General features: G+C 46.0%; 1 protein-coding gene across 1 annotated transcript in view; it reads left to right on the top strand.

Annotated features, from left to right (window-relative positions):
* The window catches only part of LOC141048653 (neurturin-like), a 418,253-nt gene that overhangs the window by 89,291 nt on the left and 306,783 nt on the right, over nucleotides 1-22,179 (top strand). The gene's annotated exons all lie outside the window — the stretch shown is intronic.

Genomic DNA, 22,179 nt, shown 5'->3' with positions numbered 1-22,179 from the left:
AAACTGCTTTTTTAAAAGCAATCCAATCTCCCTTATCCTCTCGTCACTTTGGTCACAGGCAGCTGTGCCATCGAGCGTGTCACATAGCGCTCAGATATCAGTGGGCCGCACACAATCCACAAGTGTCCACTGTCCACAAGTGTACGCAGAGATTCAAAATCTCCATTATCCTCTCGTCACTTTGGTCACAGGCAGCTGTGCCATCGAGCGTGTCACATAGCGCTCAGATATCAGTGGGCCGCACACAATCCACAAGTGTCCAGTGTCCAAAAGTGTACGCAGAGATTCAAAATCTCCATTATCCTCTCGTCACTTTGGTCACAGGCAGCTGTGCCATCGAGCGTGTCACATAGCGCTCAGATATCAGTGGGCCACACACAATCCACAAGTGTCCAGTGTCCAAAAGTGTACGCAGAGTTTCAAAATCTCCATTATCCTCTCGTCACTTTGGTCACAGGCAGCTGTGCCATCGAGCGTGTCACATAGCGCTCAGATATCAGTGGGCCGCACACAATCCACAAGTGTCCAGTGTCCAAAAGTGTACGCAGAGATTCAAAATCTCCATTATCCTCTCGTCACTTTGGTCACAGGCAGCTGTGCCATCGAGCGTGTCACATAGCGCTCAGATATCAGTGGGCCGCACACAATCCACAAGTGTCCAGTGTCCAAAAGTGTACGCAGAGATTCAAAATCTCCATTATCCTCTCGTCACTTTGGTCACAGGCAGCTGTGCCATCGAGCGTGTCACATAGCGCTCAGATATCAGTGGGCCGCACACAATCCACAAGTGTCCAGTGTCCAAAAGTGTACGCAGAGATTCAAAATCTCCATTATCCTCTCGTCACTTTGGTCACAGGCAGCTGTGCCATCGAGCGTGTCACATAGCACTCAGATATCAGTGGGCCGCACACAATCCACAAGTGTCCAGTGTCCAAAAGTGTACGCAGAGATTCAAAATCTCCATTATCCTCTTGTCACTTTGGTCACAGGCAGCTGTGCCATCGAGCGTGTCACATAGCGCTCAGATATCAGTGGGCCGCACACAATCCACAAGTGTCCAGTGTCCACAAGTGTACGCAGAGATTCAAAATCTCCATTATCCTCTCGTCACTTTGGTCACAGGCAGCTGTGCCATCGAGCGTGTCACATAGCGCTCAGATATCAGTGGGCCGCACACAATCCACAAGTGTCCAGTGTCCAAAAGTGTACGCAGAGATTCAAAATCTCCATTATCCTCTCGTCACTTTGGTCACAGGCAGCTGTGCCATCGAGCGTGTCACATAGCGCTCAGATATCAGTGGGCCGCACACAATCCACAAGTGTCCACTGTCCACAAGTGTACGCAGAGATTCAAAATCTCCATTATCCTCTCGTCACTTTGGTCACAGGCAGCTGTGCCATCGAGCGTGTCACATAGCTCTCAGATATCAGTGGGCCGCACAAAATCCACAAGTGTCCACTGTCCACAAGTGTGTGCAGAAATTCTAAAACTCCCCTGTCCTATAGACACCTTGTACCATGTTTTACATTACTATATAGTTTGTTGGATTTTGTCTACATTTCTACCAAAAATGAGGAAGGCTGGTGGAAGAGGCCGTGGAATTGGGCGGGGGTTGGCAGCTGGTAATGATGGTGTTGGTGGTGGATCTGATGGTAGTGGCAAGAGCAAAATAGGACCGAATGCAGGAGGTGCTGACCCTGCGTCATCGTCTGGCTACATAAGGACTCGAACGCTTAGTTTTCTAGGAGTTGGCAAACCGCTTTTAAAGGCAGAGCATCAGGAAAAAGTTTTGTCTTACATTGCTGACTCAGCCTCCAGCTCTATCGCCTCCTCTTCTTCAGTTGTAAAAAGTAAAAGCACTGAGTCGTCATTGGAGGCTCATGTTCATGAACCACACCTTTCCTTGTGTCCTTCACCCCAACCAAGATTGAAGGATGACGCAGGCCATACTACTGATTACTCCATGGAGCTGTTTTCACATACCATGCCTGGATTATCAAGTCAAATGGTGAATTACCCAGGCCAAGATGAATCTGACATGGAGTGCACTGATGCACAGCCGCTGATGGATGATTCTGCTGGTACATTCACTCAGAGCACTACATTGTCCTCGCAGTGTACAGAGCCAGATTTTGACCCTGATGAGACTCAGGTGCCCCTTCCCGCACACTATACCACCATACACGGTGACACAGAGAAAGGTGCACATGACATAGAAGAGGAGGTGATGGATGACCCAGTTGTTGACCCAGATTGGCATCCATTGAGGGAAGAGGGTGCTGCTTCCAATAGCTCAGATGAGGAGCATCCACAGCAGACATCGACATCGCAACAGCTGTTATCTGGCAGGCCCGGAGCACTCCAAAGACAGGTTCCAAACATCAAAAGAGTTGCTGGACAGCTTGTCCAGAGGGTCAAAAGATCACAGCGTGCTAGGCCGCAAAATGTCTGCCAAAGTAGGAAGAGTGCAGTGTGGCACTTTTTTGAACAAAATCCTCATGATCAGGCCAAGGTTATCTGTAAGAAGTGCGCAAAGACCTTTAGCCGAGGGAAAAATCTGAAAAATTTGAATACCAGTTGCATGCTTAGACATTTAACCAGCATGCACTTGCAAGCGTGGACACAACACCAAACCTCAAGTGCCACATGTGCAACTGATCACAACGAAGGTAGTCAGCAACGCTACATTGTTTCCCCCACTGTAAGCCCACCGGTTAGCACAGCAGCAAGTGTTGAGGTGTCGTTGCAAGGCCACAGCAGTCAGGGAATCCCACTGTTATATCAACGAAAGACTGATTCTAGGCCATCAGAAAGAACACCAACTCCATCACCATCATCAACCCTCTCTCAGTCCGCCCTGTCCACCGCTACTTCCACCATATGCAGCTCTCAAGTCCAGCTCACCCTCCCAGACACTATGAGTAGGTCAAGAAAGTACTCAGTCTCTCATCCGCGTACACTGGGTTTGAACGCCCACATTGCCAAACTAATCTCGTTTGAGATGATGCCCTTTCGGTTGGTGGAAAGCACAGCTTTCCGCGAACTCATGGCCTATGCAGTACCACGCTATGACCTACCCAGTCGCCACTTCTTCTCTCGCAAAGCCATCCCAGCCCTCCACCATCATGTGAAAGACCGCATTGTCCATGCACTCAAGCAGTCAGTGAGCGGAAAGGTGCACCTCACAACTGATGCATGGTCCAGTCAGCATGGCCAGGGCCATTACGTGTCCATCACTGCGCACTGGGTTAATGTGGTGGATGCAGGGTCCACAGGGGACAGCGGTGGTGGGACAGTGCTGCCTAGCCCACGGTATAGGAAACAGTTGGCTGTAGGCGTTCGACCCTCCTCCTCCTCCTCCAGAAGCGACAGCTCGTCCACAGAGCGCAGTCGTACGAGCACTCCATCTGCAGCTGCCACTGTTGCACACGATGTGTCCCCCTATCGAGCAGCTAGTGGAAAGCGTCAGCAGGCTGTGTTGCAGATGATGTGTTTGGGCGACAGACACACCGCCGAGGTGCTGGCCGAGTACTTGAAGCGACAAACTGAGTCATGGCTGGGCAGTGTACATCTTGAGGCAGGCAAGGTAGTTAGTGATAACGGCCGTAATTTTGTGGCAGCCATAGCCCTTTCAAAACTCAGCCACATACCTTGCTTGGCTCACACCTTGAACCTGGTGGTGCAGTGCTTCCTCAAAAATTATCCGGAGTTAACAGCCCTGCTCCAGAAGGTGCGAAGACTGTGCGCGCACATCCGCCGGTCGCCTGTACACTCCGTTCGTATGCAGAAGCTGCAGCGATTGCTCCACCTTCCCAACCACCGCCTCATTATCGACATTGCAACAAGGTGGAACTCCACCCTGCACATGGAGGAGCGGCTGTGCGAGCAGAGGCAGGCCATAATGCATTTGTGGGAGGATACACGGCCAGGCACTTTGAGAGCAGACATGGAGTTGACAGGCGTGCAGTGGTCGAAGCTGAAAGACCTTTGTAAAGTCCTTCAGTGTTTTGAGGAATGCACACGGCTGGTAAGCGCAGATGACGCCATCCTTAGCATGAGCATCCCACTTATGCGTCTGCTCATGCAAACTTTGACGCACCTTAAGGAGCAGGCGTCTGCAGCCAATTTTGATGAGGAGGAAGAGGAGGAGGGAATCCTTAATGACATTCAGCCATTGTCTGCTCAGGGACCTCTCCTGGATGAGGTGGAGGAAGAAGAGGAGGAGGAGGAGGAGGATGATGGGGATGATTACTTAGGGGAGGAGGATGCATCTCGTGGGGCAAGTGAAAATGTTGGCGTGGCAAGGTCTGGTACAGGGTTTGTGCGTGACTGGAGGGATGTGGATTTGCCAGAAAGTGCTCCTCCACCCAGCACTCGCAGTGCATCATTGACACCAGGAACATTGGCCCACATGTCAGATTATGCCTTGTGGATCCTAAAAAGGGACCCCCGCATTGCCAAAATGATGAACGATGACGACTACTGGTTGGCCAGCATCCTGGATCCACGTTATAAAGGCAAATTACAAAACATCATGCCACAGGAGAACCTTGACCTAATATTGGCTAATAAACAAGCAACTCTGGTAAATCGGTTGCTTGAGGCATTCCCAGCACACAGCAGCGGTGATGGTTCTCACACGAGCCGTACGGGCCGGGGGCAGCTTGGCAGAGGTGTTCGTGGTGCACAGAGCAGAAGTGGCGTTGGAGACAGGGGTTTCATGACAATGTTGTGGACTGATTTTTCAAATACCGCTCACACAACTGGTAATACTGCATCGATGGAAAGTGACAGGAGACAGCAGTTGTCAACTATGGTTACAAACTACTTTTCCTCCCATATCGATGTTCTCCCACACAGGTCATTCCCCTTTGACTATTGGGCCGCTAAACTGGACACCTGGCCTGAATTGGCCCAATATGCCTTACAGGAGTTCGCTTGCCCAGCTGCAAGTGTGCTATCGGAAAGAGTCTTCAGTGCAGCTGGATCAATCCTGACAGAAAAAAGGACCCGTCTGTCAACCCAAAATGTGGATGATCTAACCTTCATTAAAATGAACCACGCATGGGTTTCCAAGGATTTTGTCCCACCTTCCCCTGATGACACATAGGGTGACAGAAAAATGGCTTGCTTTGGTCCACCTCTTCCTGGTACTTCACCTATTTCGCCTTTTGCATCAGTTGAATGTCCAACATCAACATATGCCACTTTCTAAAACTCCCTAACTGTGCTGCCTCCCCCCCCCATGGCCGGGGTCACCACCTAGCGCACGACACCGTGCGAGTGCCGTTGCCCTGGACAGGTGGGTAGGCCGACTCTTGGGCGCGGGCACTGGCACAGGGTCCCTCATAGTGCAATCAAGTGTCTCTGACGGTGGTGGTGCACACCCGCAGTCAGACACACCGCTGTACTATGAGGGGCCCAGTGCCAGTACCGACGCCCACGAGTGGGCCCCCCTTGCTTGACCAGGGCCCCAGCATTTGCAATCTTTACCTCTCCCTGCTCCTCCGCTGTGTAATCTGGGCCGTCAAATCCATACTGTGCCTGACACCGTCTGAGCCTGCCTCCTGAGACATATATTTTGAATGTGTACGCTATCCATACATGTTATCCGTGGATACGGTACCCTTTCTAACCTTTGTGCAATGACGTGCAATCCATACTGGGCCTAACACCGTCTGAGCCTGCCTCATGCTGTATAGACATATATTTTGAATGTGTACGCTATCCATACATGTTATCCGGTGATACGGTACCCTTTCTAACCTTTGTGCAATCACGTGCAATCCATACTGGGCCTAACACCGTCTGAGCCTGCCTCATGCTGTATAGACATATATTTTGAATGTGTACGCTATCCATACATGTTATCCGGGGATACGGTACCCCTTCTAACCTTTGTGCAATGACGTGCAATCCATACTGGGCCTAACACCGTCTGAGCCTGCCTCATGCTGTATAGACATATATTTTGAATGTGTACGCTATCCATACATGTTATCCGGGGATACGGTACCCCTTCTAACCTTTGTGCAATGACGTGCAATCCATACTGGGCTTAACACCGTCTGAGCCTGCCTCATGCTGTATAGACATATATTTTGAATGTGTACGCTATCCATACATGTTATCCGGGGATACGGTACCCCTTCTAACCTTTGTGCAATGACGTGCAATCCATACTGGGCCTAACACCGTCTGAGCCTGCCTCATGCTGTATAGACATATATTTTGAATGTGTACGCTATCCATACATGTTATCCGGGGATACGGTACCCCTTCTAACCTTTGTGCAATGACGTGCAATCCATACTGGGCCTAACACCGTCTGAGCCTGCCTCATGCTGTATAGACATATATTTTGAATGTGTACGCTATCCATACATGTTATCCGGGGATACGGTACCCCTTCTAACCTTTGTGCAATGACGTGCAATCCATACTGGGCCTAACACCGTCTGAGCCTGCCTCATGCTGTATAGACATATATTTTGAATGTGTACGCTATCCATACATGTTATCCGGGGATACGGTACCCCTTCTAACCTTTGTGCAATGACGTGCAATCCATACTGGGCCTAACACCGTCTGAGCCTGCCTCATGCTGTATAGACATATATTTTGAATGTGTACGCTATCCATACATGTTATCCGGGGATACGGTACCCCTTCTAACCTTTGTGCAATGACGTGCAATCCATACTGGGCCTAACACCGTCTGAGCCTGCCTCATGCTGTATAGACATATATTTTGAATGTGTACGCTATCCATACATGTTATCCGGGGATACGGTACCCCTTCTAACCTTTGTGCAATGACGTGCAATCCATACTGGGCCTAACACCGTCTGAGCCTGCCTCATGCTGTATAGACATATATTTTGAATGTGTACGCTATCCATACATGTTATACGGGGATACGGTACCCCTTCTAACCTTTGTGCAATGACGTGCAATCCATACTGGGCCTAACACCGTCTGAGCCTGCCTCATGCTGTATAGACATATATTTTGAATGTGTACGCTATCCATACATGTTATCCGGGGATACGGTACCCCTTCTAACCTTTGTGCAATGACGTGCAATCCATACTGGGCCTAACACCGTCTGAGCCTGCCTCATGCTGTATAGACATATATTTTGAATGTGTACGCTATCCATACATGTTATCCGGGGATACGGTACCCCTTCTAACCTTTGTGCAATGACGTGCAATCCATACTGGGCCTAACACCGTCTGAGCCTGCCTCATGCTGTATAGACATATATTTTGAATGTGTACGCTATCCATACATGTTATCCGGGGATACGGTACCCCTTCTAACCTTTGTGCAATGACGTCCAATCCATACTGGGCCTAACACCGTCTGAGCCTGCCTCATGCTGTATAGACATATATTTTGAATGTGTACGCTATCCATACATGTTATCCGGGGATACGGTACCCCTTCTAACCTTTGTGCAATGACGTGCAATCCATACTGGGCCTAACACCGTCTGAGCCTGCCTCATGCTGTATAGACATATATTTTGAATGTGTACGCTATCCATACATGTTATCCGGGGATACGGTACCCCTTCTAACCTTTGTGCAATGACGTGCAATCCATACTGGGCCTAACACCGTCTGAGCCTGCCTCATGCTGTATAGACATATATTTTGAATGTGTACGCTATCCATACATGTTATCCGGGGATACGATACCCCTTCTAACCTTTGTGCAATGACGTGCAATCCATACTGGGCCTAACACCGTCTGAGCCTGCCTCATGCTGTATAGACATATATTTTGAATGTGTACGCTATCCATACATGTTATCCGGGGATACGGTACCCCTTCTAACCTTTGTGCAATGACGTGCAATCCATACTGGGCCTAACACCGTCTGAGCCTGCCTCATGCTGTATAGACATATATTTTGAATGTGTACGCTATCCATACATGTTATCCGGGGATACGGTACCCCTTCTAACCTTTGTGCAATGACGTGCAATCCATACTGGGCCTAACACCGTCTGAGCCTGCCTCATGCTGTATAGACATATATTTTGAATGTGTACGCTATCCATACATGTTATCCGGGGATACGGTACCCCTTCTAACCTTTGTGCAATGACGTGCAATCCATACTGGGCCTAACACAGTCTGAGCCTGCCTCATGCTATATAGACATATATTTTGAATGTGTACGCTATCCATACATGTTATCCGGGGATACGGTACCCCTTCTAACCTTTGTGCAATGACGTGCAATCCATACTGGGCCTAACACCGTCTGAGCCTGCCTCATGCTGTATAGACATATATTTTGAATGTGTACGCTATCCATACATGTTATCCGGGGATACGGTACCCCTTCTAACCTTTGTGCAATGACGTGCAATCCATACTGGGCCTAACACCGTCTGAGCCTGCCTCATGCTGTATAGACATATATTTTGAATGTGTACGCTATCCATACATGTTATCCGGGGATACGGTACCCCTTCTAACCTTTGTGCAATGACGTGTAATCCATACTGGGCCTAACACCGTCTGAGCCTGCCTCATGCTGTATAGACATATATTTTGAATGTGTACGCTATCCATACATGTTATCCGGGGATACGGTACCCCTTCTAACCTTTGTGCAATGACGTGCAATCCATACTGGGCCTAACACCGTCTGAGCCTGCCTCATGCTGTATAGACATATATTTTGAATGTGTACGCTATCCATACATGATATCCGGGGATACGGTACCCCTTCTAACCTTTGTGCAATGACGTGCAATCCATACTGGGCCTAACACCGTCTGAGCCTGCCTCATGCTGTATAGACATATATTTTGAATGTGTACGCTATCCATGCATGTTATCCGGGGATACGGTACCCTTTCTAACCTTTGTGCAATCACGTGCAATCCATACTGGGCCTAACACCGTCTGAGCCTGCCTCATGCTGTATAGACATATATTTTGAATGTGTACGCTATCCATACATGTTATCCGGTGATAAGGTACCCTTTCTAACCTTTGTGCAATCACGTGCAATCCATACTGGGCCTAACACCGTCTGAGCCTGCCTCATGCTGTATAGACATATATTTTGAATGTGTACGCTATCCATACATGTTATCCGGGGATACGGTACCCCTTCTAACCTTTGTGCAATGACGTGCAATCCATACTGGGCCTAACACCGTCTGAGCCTGCCTCATGCTGTATAGACATATATTTTGAATGTGTACGCTATCCATACATGTTATCCGGGGATACGGTACCCCTTCTAACCTTTGTGCAATGACGTGCAATCCATACTGGGCCTAACACCGTCTGAGCCTGCCTCATGCTGTATAGACATATATTTTGAATGTGTACGCTATCCATACATGTTATCCAGGGATACGGTACCCTTTCTAACCTTTGTGCAATCACGTGCAATCCATACTGGGCGTGAGAACGGCTGGCGAGCTGTTAAGCAAGCTACAGCACCTGTCCAGACAAGTACAGGGATTCCCTAGCGAGGAGACTTATTTGATTGTTTTCTATGTTGGGACAGCAATTTTTGGGGAGCACTATACTCTGGAGAATGATAGATGGGGCCCACCATACACTGGAACATTCCAAAGGTGGACATCAGACACTGGAGCAGCATTTACAGGGCCCATTATACACTAGAGCAGTAGAAATGGGGCCCATTATGTTTGGAGCATTATTTGGGCCCATAAGACAGTGGAGCTTCATCCATGGGGACCAACATATACTGTAGCATTATGTGGAGCTCATCACATACTGTTTCAAACATTATATGGGACCAATGATTTTGTATGGAGAAATAGATGGGCCTCGTCATGAGATGTAAAAAGTGAGGTATTTTTCATTGTACTATACCGCTATTTCTCTGCTGTATCGGAGCATGATGAGTTGTGGTATGTGTTAAACGGGCGCTCTTTCGCCCAGGGCACATGAAAACCTGCAGCCAGCCCTCCCCCCCCACAAATTTAGCCAAATAACCCCCATTTTTCAGTGCGTAACTTGTATTATGAAGTTAATTAAGGTTGACAAGCTTAAGTAAGAAGAATTGATGCTTTTGGCATTCAAATGGGCACTGTAGGTGTGTTTCCTGTCCTCCTCTCACTGCCGACTTTTATTCCCCATTGACTTACATTGGGTTTCGTGTTTCGGGACGACCCCGACTTTTCCCTATAATCGGACGATCTTGCTCGACCCGACTTTTGGAAAAGTCGGGTTTCACGAAACGAAACGCGACCCTAAAAAACCAAAAGTCGCTCAACTCTATAAGCCATTTAATGCTTCAAAAATAAATGGAAGAATCTGTTTTCAGGGCAGACATAGTGGGGAAAAAATATTTTGTCAGCCACCAATTGTGCAAGTTCTCCCACTTAAAAAGATGAGAGAGGCCTGTAATTGACATCATAGGTAGACCACAACTATGAGAGCCAAAATGAGAAAGCAAAACAAAGCTGCTTGCCTATTGCAGATTCAGTCTTCCCAGCCTGGTGCAGGGCTACAATTTTGTTTCTGATGTCCTTCGACAGCTCTTTGGTCTTCAACATAGTGGTCTTTGGAGTGTGACTGTTTGAGGTTGTGGACAGGAGTCTTTTATACTGATAACAAGTTCAAACAGGTGCCATTACTACAGGTAATGAGTGGAGGACAGAGGAGCCTCTTAAAGAAGAAGAAACAGGTCTGTGAGAGCCAGAAATCTTGCATGTTTTTAGATGACCAAACACTTATTTTCCACCATAATTTGCAAAATAAATCTTGCCAAATCAGACAAGGTGATTTTCTGGATTTGTTTTCTCATTTTGACGCTTATAGTTGAGGTCTACCTATGATGTCAAGTACAGGCCTCTCTCATCTTTTTAAGTTGGAGAACTTGCACAATTGGTGGCTGACTAAATACCTTTTTCCCCACTGTATTAAAACTTTGCAAAATAGTAAATTTTTTTGATTTTTTCAGAAATTTCAGGGTTTATTGTCATAAGTTCAAAACATATCAATCTTTATTTCCTTTTAACGGAAAGTACAATGTGTTATAATGTAACATTGTCAAAATCTCTTGAATATGTAAAGCCATTCTAAAATAATTGTTACATAAAGTGACATAACAGATTTGAAAAAGAGAACATCATAAAGGGGTTAATAATATTAATAACTAGCTGCTGAAGAGCCCGAAGCTGCCCGGGCATAGTAACTAACTATGGTTAATTAAAACAAATTATAATGATTATATATATTATATATATATATATATATATATATATATATATATATATATATATATATATATATATATATATATACAGTATATAAAGCTGAGTGTATATCTCTTCCCACTCCGCATAGCCACATTCACTATAATATCCCACATCATTCTATCAGCGAGAGCCACCGGACTACTACTCCTAATATCCCACATCATCCCGTCAGCCAGAGCAACTGGACTACTACCCATAATATCCCTCATCATCCCATCAGCCAGAGCCACTGGACTACTACCTCTAATATCCCACATCATCCCATAAGCCAGAGCCACCAGACTACTACCCCTAATATCCCACATCATCCCGTCAGCCTGGGGTCAGAACCAGAGCCCTGAGTGGAATTGCCCTAACTTCCATACCAATGATCCCTTTAATAGAAGCCTGGGGTGAGAATCAGAGCGCTGAGGGATTTGCCCTAACTTCCATGCCGGATATCCCTTTAAGACAGGCCAGGAGTCAGTACCAAAGTGCTGGATGGATTTGTCCTGCCTTCCATACCAAAGATCCCTTAAAGAGGGAAGATGTGCCTATAGGATGGAGGATGTGTGATGGGGATATGGGCAGGGAGGGGTGATTCATTTCTGTCATGTGTTCTCTGCTCCTTTTTGGGGGGCAGACAATGACTGGGAGCTTATATTTCCGGGAATGCTTGATTTCTCCCAACATGTCAGTGTCTGCTGAGGTGTTTTCTGGAGAGAGAAAACTGTTGATCATAGCAACCAATCACATCTCATCTTCTTTTACACAGCTCTGGTGAAATGAAAGATGCTTCGTGATTGGTTGGTGACACACACACACATTCAGTTTTATATATAGAGATAGTAATAATAATATTAATAATATTTTTTTGGCTCATTCACTTATCAAAAAATGAAAAAGAACTCTATAAAAAAAATTATACATACCCCAATCTGAAGTCTTCTTTCAACTCCATTGGCAATATAATAAAACAGTTTTGGCTCTTGGAATATGGATACAAAAGTGTTAAAAAAAGTAAAATATAATAAACATAAAAAACTATATAAATGTTGTTTCATAATAATATATAATATTTGCTTATGCATGAAAACAAGCTGCTTGCTGGCGAAAACATTACAATATAATGTATTTTGGATAAAAATTAAATTATCTCTCTGGTGCCTTTAACCCCTTCACCCCCAAGGGTGGTTTGCACGTTCATGACGGAGCCAATTTTAACAATTCTGACCACTGTCCCTTTATGAGGTTATAACTCTGGAACGCTTCAACGGATCTAGGCGATTCGGAGATTGTTTTCTCGTGACATATTGTACTTGTATTTTTCGCTATAACTTGCGTTTATTTATGAAAAAAACAGAAATATGGTGAACATTTTGAAAATTTTGCAATTTTCAAACTTTGAATTTGTATGCCCTTAAAACAGAGAAATATGTAACACAAAATAGTTACTAAATAACATTTCCCACATGTCTACTTTACATCAGCACAATTTGGGAAACAACATTTTTTTTGTTAGGAAGTTATAAGGGTTAAAATTTGACCAGCGATTTCTAATTTTTACAACAAAACTTACAAAACCATTTTTTTTTAGGGACCACCACACATTTGAAGTCCCTTTGAGGGGTCTATATGGCAGAAAATACCCAAAAGTGACACCATTCTAAAAACTGCACCCCTGAAGCTACTCAAAACCACATTCAAGAAGATTATTAACCCTTCAGGTGCTTCACAGGAGCAGAAGCAACATGGAAGGAAAAAATGAACATTTAACTTTTTAGTCACAAAAATTTTAGCAACAATTTTTTTATTTTCCCAAGGGTAACAGGAGAAATTGGACCCCAAAAGTTGTTGTCAAATTTGTCCTGAGTACGCTGATACCCAATATGTGGGGGGGAACCACTGTTTGGGCACATGGCAGGGCTCAGAAGGGAAGGAGCCCCGTTTGACTTTTTCAACCTAAAATTAGCTGGAATTGAGATCGGACGCCATGTCGCGTTTGACGAGCGTCTGATGTGCCTAAACAGTGGAAACCCCCCACAAGTGACCCCATTTTGGAAACTAGACCCCCTAAGGAACTTATCTAGATGTGTGGTGACCACTTTGAACCCCCAAGGGCTTCACAGAAGTTTATAACACCCTGGCGTGAAAATAAAAAATCATATTTTTTCCACAAACATGATCATTTAGTTCCCAATATTTTGTTTTCCCAAGGGTAACAGGAGAAATTGGACCCCAAAGGTTGTTGTAAAATTTGTCCTGAGTATGCTGATACCCAATATGTGGGGGGGAACCACTGTTTGGGCACATGGCAGGGCTCAGAAGGGAAGGAGCCCTGTTTGACTTTTTCAACCTAAAATTGGCTGGAATTGAGATTGGACGCCATGTCACGTTTGACGAGCGTCTGATGTGCCTAAACAGTGGAAACCCCCCACAAGTGACCCCATTTTGGAAACTAGACCCCCTAAGGAACTTATCTAGATGAGTGGTGAGCACTTTGAACCCCCAAGTGTTTCACTAAAGATTATAATGCCCAGGCGTGAAAATATAAAATCCTGTTTTGTTCCCACATAAATGATCATTTAGTCCCCAATTTTTAATTTTCCCAAGAGTAACAGGAGAAATTGGACCCCAAAAGTTGTTGTCCAATTTGTCCTGAGTACCCTGATACCCCACATGTGGGAGAAAACTACTGTTTGGGCACACGTCAGGGCTCGAAAGGGAAGTAATGACGTTTTGGAAAGCAGACTTTGATGGAATGGTCTGCGGGCGTCATGTTCAATTTGCAGAGCCCTTGATGTTCCTAAACAGTAGAAACCCCCCATAAATGACCCCATTTTGGAATCTAGACCCCCTAAGGAACTTATCTGGATGTGTGGTGAGCACTTTGAACCCCCAAGTGTTTCACCAAAGATTATAATGCCCAGGCATGAAAATATAAAATCCTGTTTTGTTCCCACATAAATGATCATTTAGTCCCCAATTTTTAATTTTCCCAAGAGTAACAGGAGAAATTGGACCCCAAAAGTTGTTGTCCAATTTGTCCTGAGTACCCTGATACCCCACATGTGGGAGAAAACTACTGTTTGGGCACACGTCAGGGCTCGAAAGGGAAGTGACGACGTTTTGGAAAGCAGACTTTGATGGAATGATCTGCGGGCGTCATGTTCCATTTGCAGAGCCCTTGATGTTCCTAAACAGTAGAAACCCCCCATAAGTGATCCCATTTTGGAAACTAGACCCCCTAAGGAACTTATCTAGATGTGTGGTGAGCACTTTGAACCCCCAAGTGTTGAACTAAACATTATAATGCCCAGGCGTGAAAATATAAAATCCTGTTTTGTTCCCACATAAATGATCATTTAGTCCCCAATTTTTAATTTTCCCAAGAGTAACAGGAGAAATTGGACCCCAAAAGTTGTTGTCCAATTTGTCCTGAGTACCCTGATACCCCACATGTGGGAGAAAACTACTGTTTGGGCACACGTCAGGGCTCGAAAGGGAAGTGACGACGTTTTGGAAAGCAGACTTTGATGGAATGATCTGCGGGCGTCATGTTCCATTTGCAGAGCCCTTGATGTTCCTAAACAGTAGAAACCCCCCATAAGTGATCCCATTTTGGAAACTAGACCCCCTAAGGAACTTATCTAGATGTGTGGTGAGCACTTTGAACCCCCAAGTGTTTCACTAAAGATTATAATGCCCAGGCGTGAAAATATAAAATCCTGTTGTGTTCCCACATAAATGATCATTTAGTCCCCAATTTTTAATTTTCACAAGAGTAACAGGAGAAATTGGACCCCAAAAGTCGTTGTCCAATTTGTCCTGGGTACTCTGGTACCCCACATGTGGGAAAAAACTGTTTAGGCACACGTTGGGGCTCGAAAGGGAAGTAGTGTTGTTTTGGAATGCAGACTTTGATGGTCTGCTGGCGTCATGTTCCATTTGCAGAGTCCCTGATGTGCCTAAACAGGAAAAAAACCCACATATGACATCATTTTGGATACTAGACCCCCAAAGAACAAATCTAGATGTGCCCCCAACTAATCTAATGTAAATTAGTAGTGCATGGAGGTGTGGTACAATTTGAAGCAATCCTTTATGCACAGGCCAGGTTTTTCGGGGGAAGGTGTCGCATTGATAAGTGGTGTCCCTGCGTATTCCTTTTTTGTAACACACTCGACACCTTTTTTGCGGCTTACCTTTTCTTGGGGTTGGCGGGACCACCCCCGGAAAATGCTGACCTGGGACAATACGAGCACCTTCAGTACCAGAAGTACTGGGGCCCGCTCCTTCCTGAGCGCCAAACATCAGGGCCTTAACCACTACCTCCTGGAAATGAAGGTACGTCGTATCGCTGGGGCATGCACATTGTGACAGCAGGAATGCGTTGAGCATTGCCATTTGGATGATGTGCATAGCCAGCTTTTTGTACCACGCCTTGGCCTTCCTCAATGCATTGTACGGTTGGAGGAGTTGATCAGAGAGATCAACTCCCCCCATGTTTTTGTTGTACCCCACTACACATGTCGGTTTGCGGACCTGTGTAGAGGTACCCCGTACAGTGCAGAGGGTACTGCCATCACCGTGTATGGTGGTCAAGAGATGGACATCTCTCTTGTCCTTGTACTTGACCACCAGCAGGTGGTCGCTACATTGGGCTCTGCTCTCACCTTTTCGGAGCATCTGCCAAAGTAGCGTCTGATTTTTGCGGACAGTACCGCAGGCTGCGGTACGTCGCTCAGAGAGGGATTTGTAGAGTGGGATGCTGGTATAAAAGTTATCAGTGTAGAGGTGATAACCTTTATCCAGCAGCGGGTGCACCAAATCCCACACAATTTTCCCACTCACTCCCAGGAAAGGAGGACACTCAGGGGGTTCAATCCGGGTGTCCTTCCCTTCGTAAACTTTAAACTTGTGGATGTACCCTGAGGTACTCTCACACAACTTATAGAGTTTGATTCCGTACCTGGCCCTCTTACTGGGCAGGTATTGACGGAATCGCAGCCTTCCCTTGAAGTGAACCAAGGACTCATCCACGCAGATGTCCCTTTGGGGCACGTACACTTCAGCAAACTTTTTGTTGAAGTGTTCGATGACCGGCCGAACTTTGAACAGACGGTCAAAGTTGGGGTCATCTTGTGCGGGATACTCTACATTATCAGTATAATGCAGAAACTTGTGGATGGCCTCAAAACGCGTCCAGGCCATGACCATTCGGAACACTGGAGTGTTGTATAAAATATCAACACTCCAATATTGCCGAATTTCCGGCTTCTTCAGTATCCCCATATGGAGGACCAGGCCCCAAAACTGCGTCATTTCAACTGCGTCTACAGGAGACCAGTTTGAAAATGTTGAACGCGGGTTTTGCTCCAAAAATTGACGAGCGTACAAATTAGTTTGCTCCACCATGAGGTTAACAAAATCCTCAGAAAAAAAGACTTTGATAAAGTCAATTTCTGTGAGGCCGGTGGTGTCAAACTTGATTCCTGATTCTGCCACAAAATCAGGAATCAGTGGCTCGTAATTTTCGGGGGGCGAGGTCCATATGGGGAGCACTGGGTCAGCTGCGGGCATGGTGGGCGCTGCCTCATCTTCTGTCCTGGAGCGTCTGCGTGGCGGTTCCGCAGGACCCGAGGAGGAAGATGAGGAGGGGGAAGAGGAAGAAGAAGAGGATGAAGAATCCGAAAAATAAAGAAAAGTCGGATTGTCATCCAAATCGCTATCAGTGTCGGAGGCAAGTATAGCATATGCCTCCTCCACTGAATAGCGCTGTTGGGATGAATTTGATGAAATTTTTATGGAAATATGGTGCTTGGGTGTACACTTTATTGAAAACTGTATGTGTACGTGAGGGGGGGGGAGTGATTGGTGTAAACTTTCTGTAAAGAAAAAGCTGTGGAAAAAAGTCTAAAACAGCAGGCCCTAGCTGATAAGTGTCACTTATCAAAACTAGGCTGCTGGACGTGCGCACGGGGTGGCACAAGGGGGGGGGTGGAAAAAAAAAAAAAGGAAATCGGCAGGCACAAACTCTGATAAGTGAACTGTGTCACTTATCCAAGTTTCGCAGCTGCGGGATGTGTGTACGGAGGGGCTAAAAAAAGCGAGCTCGAGTGTTGATCGGTGAACTGCGTCACCAATCAACGCTCGGCGGCTGCGCACGGAGGTGGCGCAAAAGTGGGGTGGAGGGGAGTAAAAATAGGGGGAAGGGGATGGGGGATTGGGGTAGATGAAGAGAGATTGGGCAGGGATCAACAGTTAGGGTTGTAGTTAGGTGGCACAAAGGGGGGTGAAAAAAATGAAAAACGGCAGGCACAAGCTTGGATAAGTGACGTGTGTCACTTATCCAACTTTTGCGGCTGCGGGATGTGTGTACGGAAGTGGCGCAAAGGGGGCTAAGGAAAAAAAAGCGAGCTCGAGTGTTGATCAGTGAACTGCGTCACCAATCAACGCTCGGCGGCTGCGCACGGAGGTGGCGCAAAAGTGGGGTGGAGGGGGGTAAAAGGGGGGTGAAGGGGGGTAAGAGGGGGGTGGAGGGGGGATGGGGGATGAAGATAGATTGGGGGGGTGAAGATAGATTGGGCAGGGGATCAGGGATCAATTAACACTTACAGTTGTAGTTTTCTTTCTTCTTTTTTCTTTCTTCTGCAGGGATTGTGATGCTACTAGCTGTGGCACCACAATACCCAGCACAGGAGCTCTTGCTGCGTCCGACCTCTCTGCAGGAATCCTCAGCTAGAGTGAGGACCCCTGCAGACAGGTCAGACAGGTCAGAGGCAGGTCAGGGGGCAGGTCACAGAGCGGTCACATCGCTGCTGTGACCTGTCATTGGTGGGATCGAATGATTACATCGATCCCACCAATCCCTGATCTGCCTGGTGACCATGGCAACTGCCTAGAATCGGAGCTCACAGCTCCGATTACTAGGCAGGTCATGCCCAGGTCACCAGCAGGGCACAGAGCAGTCACATGGTGACCGCAGCTGTGCCCTGTGGTTGGTGCGATCGCCGATCTAATCGATCGCGCCAGCCAACTCCTGCAGGCCCTGCTGGGCCTGCATCAGGCTCCAGCCTAGGATCGGTGCTAATATAGCACCGATCCTGGCCGGTACTGGCAGGGCACAGCGGCGATATAGCGCCGCTGTGCACTGCGATTGGCGCGATCGATCAGATCGGTGATCGTGCCAATCCGGGTGCTTTTTGCCGATGCCTGGCATTGCCAGGCACCGGCTCTAGGATCGAGTACATCAGTACTCGATCCCAGCCTAGGACATCATTGTTTCAGCCAAGCTGATTGGCTGAAACAATGAGAAACGCTGCGATTGGCTGTTCAGAATTGAACAGCCAATCACAGAGCTCTGGATGCCGGGGGGGCGGGATCGCAGCCCGGGATGCCGACGCCATCTTTTGTAAGGTGAGATGGCGTCGGAATTTTAATGCGATCACCGCGACTTTAGTCGCGGTATCGCATTAAAGGGCCCGACGTACTATCCCGTCCACGGTCATACGGGCCCGGGCACCGTGGACGGGATAGTACGTCGGATGTCAGGAAGGGGTTAAAACAACTTGTCTCTGCATTTGCTGGTAGCTTGGTGGGAAGTTGCCCCGAGGAAGCACAGAGCCTGTGGAGTGGTGCAAAGGGGATTATCATGGAAACAAAAAAAAACTAAACTTTTTTTTTTTACAATTGATATTTTTTTTTTACTTTCCCCTATACAATATTATATTATGTTTAGCCCAACATTGTTCCATTAAAGGGAAAAATGCTACCTGTGCACCTCATATACATTAGATGCCTTGCTGTTGAGAAATTATCTTTTATCACTCTAATATAAATTACCTCTTCCAGGCTATGGAGAGGATGTTAATGCAAAGAAAAGGATATGCAGATCCATAGTACATAAAAAAAATAGTATCATGTGGGGGTAACCACTATAAGAATCAATTGAGACCAATATCGTCACTTTAAATATGTCAAATATAAATTGAAATTATATCATGTTTAACCAAGCAATAATATTTATTACAAAAATCACATAGCAAGAGAAAGGACTGTACTAACAAGCCCCTAAAAAACCTTAAAAACAGGGCAGCGTGGTTCAGAGGTTCAGACAAAGTGCAACTGGCATATGCATATTATAAATTATGACATCCAGTATACCAAATACATAAATACATTGCAATGTTAAAGATGATTACAAGGCAATGGAATGAGTGTAACAGCAAAACAGATACTGCTGCTAGCTGTTGGTAATCTGCACTAGGCAGTTGCCCCTGTGTAACCGCAGAAATATATTAACCAGACATTGCTCAATGATACAGATCATGTGCTATTAAAGTTGGTAGAATCACACTGCCCTGCACTCCAACGCGCGTTTCACATGTAGCTTCGTCAGAGGGTCAGTTGCACTTTGTGAGAGGAAGAGGAAATGACCAGGTCAGGAATAGCTGTGAGATAGGGCTGCAAGTTTCTAACCAGCATAGAAAGAATCATTAACCGCTTCAACACCAAAGGAAATGGAATCTATTCAATATGAAACACAAACACACCGGCTAAATGGAAGTTCTACGTTTCACAATACATAGTGATTTTCTTGCCCCAGATCTCCCAAGAGGATGTGACTTCCTCCTGACATGTATGAACCAAGACCATAACCTAGATATCGGTGGTGAGTCCCAAATAGCACTAGCATGAAGCAGAAACCAATAAAGATAAAGTGTGGGACAGGGAAAAATTGGATTATTACTTCCAGGGTTTTTTTCCCCTTTGGTTCACCCACCAACATGTCTCAATTGTGTCCTCTGTTTTGGGATAATTACTGTTATTAACTTTTTTTGTTTGTTTGCAATTGAAGTTATTTCTTGTTTTGGTAAGTTTTTCCCTGTCCCGCACTTTATCGTTATTGGTTTCAATATCTTGATTGGGTAAAGTCATAAACCAACATCTCTTCAGATTGATGTCCTGGTCAGTTACAATTTTCTGTTAAATAGTAGCGACTTGGATAAATATCATGTCACATTATATTTCTAAGCAATGTTGAAATATAGGAATTTCCAAAGGTTTCACTTACGTTTTCTTACAACTGTAATTGTTAGCGTGTACAACAGATAATGGATTATGTCTGATGGATTTTGTTGAGCAGGTAATGTTTTGTGTCTCTCAGTTCTTGCCTGTAATCCTCAATGTTTAGGTGATGATAGAAATAAAAGTTGCTATATGTCCCAATTAAAAATGTTTATTTTTCCTCAATGTTTAATTGCTGATTACTCTGCTGAAAGCTAAAATCTGTAATGGTAATTACATGCATGAAGCCTCATATAAAGTATACTGTTTTCTCATGTCTTTTAAAGAATCTCTCCTAATAAGTTTTTTATTCACTAAATGTGTGTATATGTGCATGTATTGTAGTGTGTTTTAATATTATTCACCTACCGCTACTCTCTCCAGTGTCCAGCGCCATTCTTCTCTTCATCTGCATGATGTCAGCACATTGCAGACTCTAGGTCATACTGCACTCTTGCACTCTGTGTGATCCAGAAGTGAATTTTACAATGTAAGCCTATTGAGCATCAGAGCAAGGCATTATAGGCTTACATTGTAAAATATGCTTCCAGGCATTGAGCATAGTGATCTGACTAGTCTGAAGAGTGGTGATGTCACTGAGAAGAGGAACAGAATGGCTCTGGGCAACGGAGAGAGCGGTAGTAGTTGCATATATTAATACACTCACACTTAATTACATGTATATATGCACACATTTAATGAATAAAAAACTTAATGGGAGTGCTTCTGGAGCACCTGCCAGGGCAGTGGGAATACTCGGTACTGGGCTGCTTCTTAAAGGGGCAATGTCACAGCGGCGGTGACCTGGTCCGTGGCCCTGGGCCTCCAATAAATGGGGTTATTTACAGGGGAAATAAGAGTTTGTAATAAAGTGTTCATGACGCCACCTGTGGTACCTGATCAGAAATGACCAGCACTGAAGTGCAGATCTGCTGGGACTGATGGTGATGCAGCAGAGTTGGTATAGCTCCCCACAGGTAGAGCTTTGTCCCAGGGCAGATGAAAGATGTTGAGGAAGATGGTGATGTAGTAGTTAGCAAGGGATGTAGCAGTGCTGAGAAGGTATTGCACAAAGAATTCAAAGGACACAGCAGGGTGAAGTTTCCATTTCCTTTTACTGTGGTTTGTAGGTACAGTCCAGGGCTCAAGTTTCAGCTGGTACTGGAGTTGGTCAGCCTGAAAGCAATTTAGGAATCTCTCTATACAGGTGGGTTGTGAGGTCTCCTCTCTAGCGCTATTCTCTAAGGTACTTGCAGCTGTGATCTCCACTCAAGTTCCTCTTTCTGTCTGTTACTTAAGTAGAACTCCACTCGCATGACAGACAGCTGTAGCCTCCTTCAGGAATCACCTCTATATCGCGTCTCCGGCTACTGTGTCATCGAGTCTCACTTGGGAACAAAGGAGCTGCAGCCTCTTGTCCTCCGGATTCTGCTGTGGGACTGTTAGCACCCACACAGCCTCGGACTTTGGCGTCCGGTCTCTGGCACTCAAGCTTGGGGATGAGCCTTGCTATGCTCCTGTTCCCAGCTCTTCTTCCCTCCTCCTCTCTCTTTCCTGTTCAGGCAAAAACTCCCTAATTTCCTCCTCCTGACCAGAGAGAGCAGCTCTCCTGATGTCAGGTTAAGAGCTCCCTCTGCTGGCCTGGAGCAGGAACTGTGTTGTATGCTTGAACTACTTGATAAAGAGATCCCTTCCTTGCTTCTAGGCATGACATAACTCCCCTTGGAGGGAGGTAAGGTCACTGTGGCAACCGTACTCCTGGGGTGCCACACTTCTTTAAAGGGAACCTATGTCACTATCCAGCCATTCACAAGATCCTAGGCATGCAGTGAATGATAGCTCGGCCACCCTATAGAATGAAGG

The sequence above is a fragment of the Dendrobates tinctorius genome, unplaced genomic scaffold (genome assembly GCF_039654945.1).
Source record: "Dendrobates tinctorius isolate UK_male_01 unplaced genomic scaffold, ASM3965494v1 ptg000011l, whole genome shotgun sequence".
In the NCBI taxonomy this organism is placed as follows: Eukaryota; Metazoa; Chordata; class Amphibia; order Anura; family Dendrobatidae; genus Dendrobates; species Dendrobates tinctorius.
The sequence above is the reverse complement of the archived record's forward strand: the minus strand, read 5'-3'. Positions and strand labels throughout refer to the sequence as shown.